Consider the following 5,720-nt stretch of genomic DNA (forward strand, 5'->3'; position numbering starts at 1 on the left):
CGGAAAAAAAGATGCAGAGGAAACTAGAACTCGACATACTTCGTGTGCCCAGCAGTAATGGTCGCAATTGGAATAATATCGATCGGATGTACGACAATATAAGGTAAGGTGCGAATGTACTGCATACTTTATAAGCACTTTTTATGTTTTCCAACGAGTCATTATCACCTGCCAATCACTCTTTTTGACGTTTTCGTTTTTTTTTCCATGTTAGGGCGTTAACAGATTATTTATTCCATTTTATACTACCTCCGCTTTAGCAAGAGCCTCGAGTTTGTAGGCATATATTATGTGTTTACATAGTATGACAGGAAAGTTTTTAATCGGCTTCGCATTTGCTTTGTCTTCAATTTCAGTTTTCCGTTATACTTTTGATTAGAAACATATTGGAACGTTAAATTTAATTACGTGATGTACTTATACTGAATTAATAATGAATTTATAACAGGTAATTATTATTTATCATTCACTTGTAGGTACTCAAATTTCTAACATGTAGTACCTACAACGTATTGCTTATATAGCAAACAAAATGTTCTAAAACAATCACGTAACATTCTCGAATAAATCATCCGCCTTTGTTTCTTATCGTCTTTAATCGACATGATGGCGCGCCGATGTCTTTGAGATACTCGCTACGATATTTAAGATTTATATGGTTTGGTTGGCGTTATCTCATTAAAAAGAGGTGCCACTTCACGTTTGGTTCCTGATAAATGTGACCCATCCTCGGCTTAGTTCAATGAGGAAAAATCTAATGAAGTATCTTGATGCTTATGGTATAAAGAGATCAAATGCGATTTCAAAATTCTGCAGAACATTACGATATAATATATTTCAAGAAAAACCTTATTTGTCATATTATTTTTTATTGTATTTAAATGGTATATTAAACAAAGTCTTATAAGGTAACATTAATCCCATCCCTATATGGCACCCTGGACACATTGGGATTGGGACGACTATTAGTTGTTGACCGACCGGCTTTTCCCTTTCACTCCATTAAAATGAAACTACTTACGATAATATGTCATGGATTTCTTTTTTGTTTCTGTGTATTTTCGAGTTTTATTGTCCATCAATGTCGAGTATAGAGTTCTGACAAGGTGCGTGAGAATTCCAATACTTTGCCTTATCGATCCCATTAATATTGAAGGGAATTGTATGACTACTAGAAACAAAAGCTTACTCGGATCTTACCTGTAATAAATGAAGATTTATTTCTCCCAATGGTCCACATCTCCCTAAATAGTTAATCGCTAGGAAACAACCCATAGCTGTTTCGCATAGAAAAGTCAGTTAATTTTTTACTTTTCGACGTTTATCAAAATTCTCTTGTTATGGGATAAGGTGAGTGGTTATTGCAAGCGGCAATAAAATCCAATTCTACACGATAAAAATCTGATTACAAAAGTTCCCTGCACTTCGAGCTTTGATCTCGGAGGGTATCGTATATATAAACCACTTTAATTTGAGTTTTTCGATCTTAATTTTACCTTTTGAACTATCGAGCAGGTGCCCATCCGAATTGGAAACTCATACATATGTAAAAACTTCTGAAGCGAGCTTGCATATTTTAATATTCAATTATAAGCCGACGTTTTCCAGACTTTAGCATTTCGTCTGCAACGCTTGCCGTTAGTAAAAACCGTATCGCTAACAATCGGCCATTACAAGAAGTGAATTGACCTTTACTGCTCCATTACATTTGTTATTGTGGCCAATTAACATATAAAATAACCTGATTGTTCTTCCTCATTGTATAAACTGCTATATTACCCTCATCCTTGCGTCCCACGCTTCTATTCTGGGGCGCGGAGTGGAGGGGCAGAGAGACTGGGTATGCAGATCGTAATAGGCTGCTGCTGTTGACATTAAAAATTCAGTAATCCTCTTAATTAACTTTCCGCAGACTTCAGCTTAGGAGTATAATGTAGGTTAGTCAGTCACATGCATTTACTGTTCGCGCAAAAACTGCACCTGATAGGTACCTATGTCACGGAATGAAATAATCACAAAGCTAAATATTGATTGATGCCATACAATTGCTTTGACACCCTTGAATTCAGTTGGGGTAGTAATTCGCAACTTGCATGCAACAGTTGCTTCAAAACGAGGTTGTTTCTTCGTGTGAGTGCATTATTTATCACTGCTCGGGGTGCTTGTTGTGCAATCAATGCAGATTTATAGAAATTAAGGATTTGGCATTCATATCGAAACCAAATCCTGGTTCTGCTAAATGGAAAATCAATGCAACGAATTTCTTAGGTGCAATGATCTGTTTGCAGTATCCCACTTTTACATCAAACGAAGTCATTCATAAAAAATAATTTTTCAAAGTGAAAATAAATTTATATCCGAAACAAGGAGTCTCAAGGTATTAAGTTTGGTTAGGGTTGCTGGCTGTAAGTTAGTACTATTTGAATTTTCAGATAATTAGTATCTTTTCACGTTTTTATCTTCTTTCCAACGTAAAATTTTTCCTTTTTTTTGTTCCGTTTTTTACAATTTCGAACCCTCCTCTCATTCGGCCTCTGGTTTGGTCTGGCTCTTCTTCTACTGGCCCTTGCTCAATTGCATTTTTCTTGAAATTTTTCCCAATTTTCTTTATTTTCATAACTATCTTCGATTCGTCTTTTGGTTATCACTAGATCAATCTTCTTCTTAACCACATCTTGGTAAAATATATAGTTAAGATAATTCTTCACCTAATTACACTAATAATAATTCTGCTACTACTTTATTTTTTTCTTTGCTATCTTTAAATGCTTCATCTTCTTCTCGACTAGTTCTAATGGTTCTTGAATATGGGCAATTTTTTCTTCTTGCAACTTCTTTCAGACACTGGGTTCTTTAACTTGCTGCTCCACTCCCTCCACATTTCCTTTTTCTTCATCTTCTTCAATTGATTCAGTTGAGCTTCTTTATTTTATAATTATTTTTGAAGTTATTTGTTCTACTCGTGCACTAACGTAGTGATTCGCTCTTCTTGTTTTTCAGAAGATTCGAGTTTGTCCCTTGCGCTTTAGTTACATTTTCTTCAATTCTCTTGTTGAACTCAAGAAGGACACTTTCTGCCAAACAGAGAACAACACGACAAACAAATAAAAGGGGGTAGTGAATAGCGCGGCACATAAAATATTGCGTACAAGCAATGCCAACGTCTGACACGGAGGCAATCGGATATTAAATTGTAATTAATACTCAATAAGAATGAATAATTCGAATGAGTTGCCAAGGCAAATTTTTGATCGACCTCGGGTTATCCTTACAATATCATGTATAAAAGCATAAACGTGACGTTAATTAAAAAAAAATACTTTACGGTGCACAAATTACTACATTTCTATTCACAGGAATGCAATCTAATTAATTAAAAATGTAAATCAGGTAGTGAACAAATTCTTCGGAGTAAAACAAATAACGTAACTAAAAATTGTAGATATCGGATTCCGACATCCATCGCGTGGCGTTGTTGAATTGATAAGATGGCGGTGGAACTTCTACAATGAATTTTCCTTGCGCAATATTGAGAAAATCCATAATTCTGCCGTTTCCACTCAGGAATATCTATGTGGAAAGTACAATCAAGTAGGTAATAATTAAGGAAGGAGTAATCCAGTGGTAAGAAGCCTAAAAATGATTATTTAAAGTCAAAAGGTAATGCGTAATTTATGTCACATGCCGAAAACGGCCTTGGAACTTGTAAATATATCCGCAACAGCGTCAATGAAGTCTCGAAAGCAAAATAACAAGAGAAAAACTTCACTAAACTTTTACAGCCATATAAAAATACCAAAAGCAGACGAAACATCCGCTCGACCTCGACCGGCAAAACAACGAACTATGGTAATAAGAAATCTATAACAGTTGGAACACATTTACTACAGGAACTACTTACATCTAAACTAGTGGATTACAAAGTAAATACCTAGATGGCGTAAGAATATCGAATTTACATTAAACCGAAAAGAATTTAAATAAGATCACATGTCGAATCGTTACTTAAGCGGTGTATAAACGGGAATTTCAATACGTTTTAAGAGGTAGCTACTGCGCATTTGTTGATATGAAATTAAAAATTTAATGTTTATCAATTTGTATAAAAACGGCGCCCCATGCGAAAAAGAAGAGAAATTCGGAAAACGAAGCGTTTGCGGACAAAAATTATATCGCAAACTGTCATTCTTTTTTCATGCACCCCCTGAAGTTTGGCGGACTTATTCACTAACACCGTGTATAAGGAGGTCGGTGTAGCAAGTTTGACGTAACCCTGCAGCCAGACGTTTGCAAATTAAGATTCATCGACCTTCGATACCATGCAGTTTATTTTTAATAAATATGTAACCACGTTGTTTATGTAAATATATTTCTATTAGATGAGCCAGCTCTCTTCATTAATTAGCATTTTCCTCGAATTCACTTTACACATTCGAAATAGATGTTTATTTTGTAAATTGACGTACTTTACACAAACAGCTAGAGCTGGCTAGACTAAACATTGATGATTACAATTGCACCTTTGTATGCGTTGTTGCCTAAACAGATGTGGCTCAGGAAATTGCTATTAGATTACCTAGTTTATATACTAAAGCTTATAAATTGGAAAAAATCTGCATTCGTGGACGTGGAGCCTTATTAATGTTTTATTAGACCGAGTTCGTTTAAGGACAAAAAGTACACATTTACGTATACGCAAACAAACAGTGTTTACAATTTCACGTACTTCCGTTTAGATGCGCACGTGCTTGTTATTTTTCCAACTTGGGTATTCACATTCACGCCACGCTATGTAAATGGAATGCTGTTGAAATATTACATCGTTTTATGTACGGTGTTTCCGCAGAGAAGAAGATTTGAGCAAATTAAAATTTGTATCCCAGCAAATGGCCAATGTGAAATACTATTGTCGCACCCAAAAGGATTTTGAGCAGCATTAATTCTCGAATTTGTTTTAAATCCTGGGAAATTTGATATTTTATTTATTTTTGAGGAATTGCTGTTTAAAATTTAAAGGTCAAGGAAACACATAATTAACGAAGTGATATAGGTAATAATTACCTACTCTACTCGATAGTGAAAGCCTTTGAATGTAATTACTAATTACTGAGTACTACGCTAATGATTGAGGAACGATAGAATTGTGAAGATACATTAAACAGTGTATCCACCTATAATTAAAGGTGCAACTCCATTGGACCTTTGGTCTACACATTAAAAGAAGGAAGCGATTGGTTAATTTACTTCATTCCACCCGCACTTTTGGCCTTTTTTGTTTCCAATGATATGAATATCGTTATCGAGTGAAAAATATGGGGTGATCCATAACAGGATTACAGATTTGCTGGGGATAAAAACTGCGTTGCATCCCATCTAAACTGTTGATCGTTGCTTTGGTTTATCTCAAAAGATGGAATAAGCCACAATTTATCTTACCTATACTGTACCTGCAGTAATTTCCCGGACCTATGCCCTCTTCACGTCCTTCTCAAATCAGGTGAAAGTAAATGAAAAATGACTGTGAGAAATTGCCGTTAGGATACGTCCGAGGTGTCTGACAAACGGCTTTTCTGGAGATGCGATTGGTAAAAAGAAATGAATTCTATTGGTTGAATAGATTTAAAGCCATAGTTGAGCGTATGCGTTTAAGCTCATTTTTTTAGTTTCGCGTTTAAGGTGTTTAGGATGTGAAATATGAGCGCCATTGCTGATGACTTATT

General features: G+C 35.3%; 1 protein-coding gene across 6 annotated transcripts in view; it reads right to left on the reverse strand.

Moving 5' to 3' along the window:
- Positions 1-5,720, reverse strand: part of LOC116177335 — a 334,411-nt gene that overhangs the window by 115,750 nt on the left and 212,941 nt on the right. The gene's annotated exons all lie outside the window — the stretch shown is intronic.

Source organism: Photinus pyralis, unplaced genomic scaffold (genome assembly GCF_008802855.1).
Source record: "Photinus pyralis isolate 1611_PpyrPB1 unplaced genomic scaffold, Ppyr1.3 Ppyr1.4_LG7, whole genome shotgun sequence".
In the NCBI taxonomy this organism is placed as follows: domain Eukaryota; kingdom Metazoa; phylum Arthropoda; class Insecta; order Coleoptera; family Lampyridae; genus Photinus; species Photinus pyralis.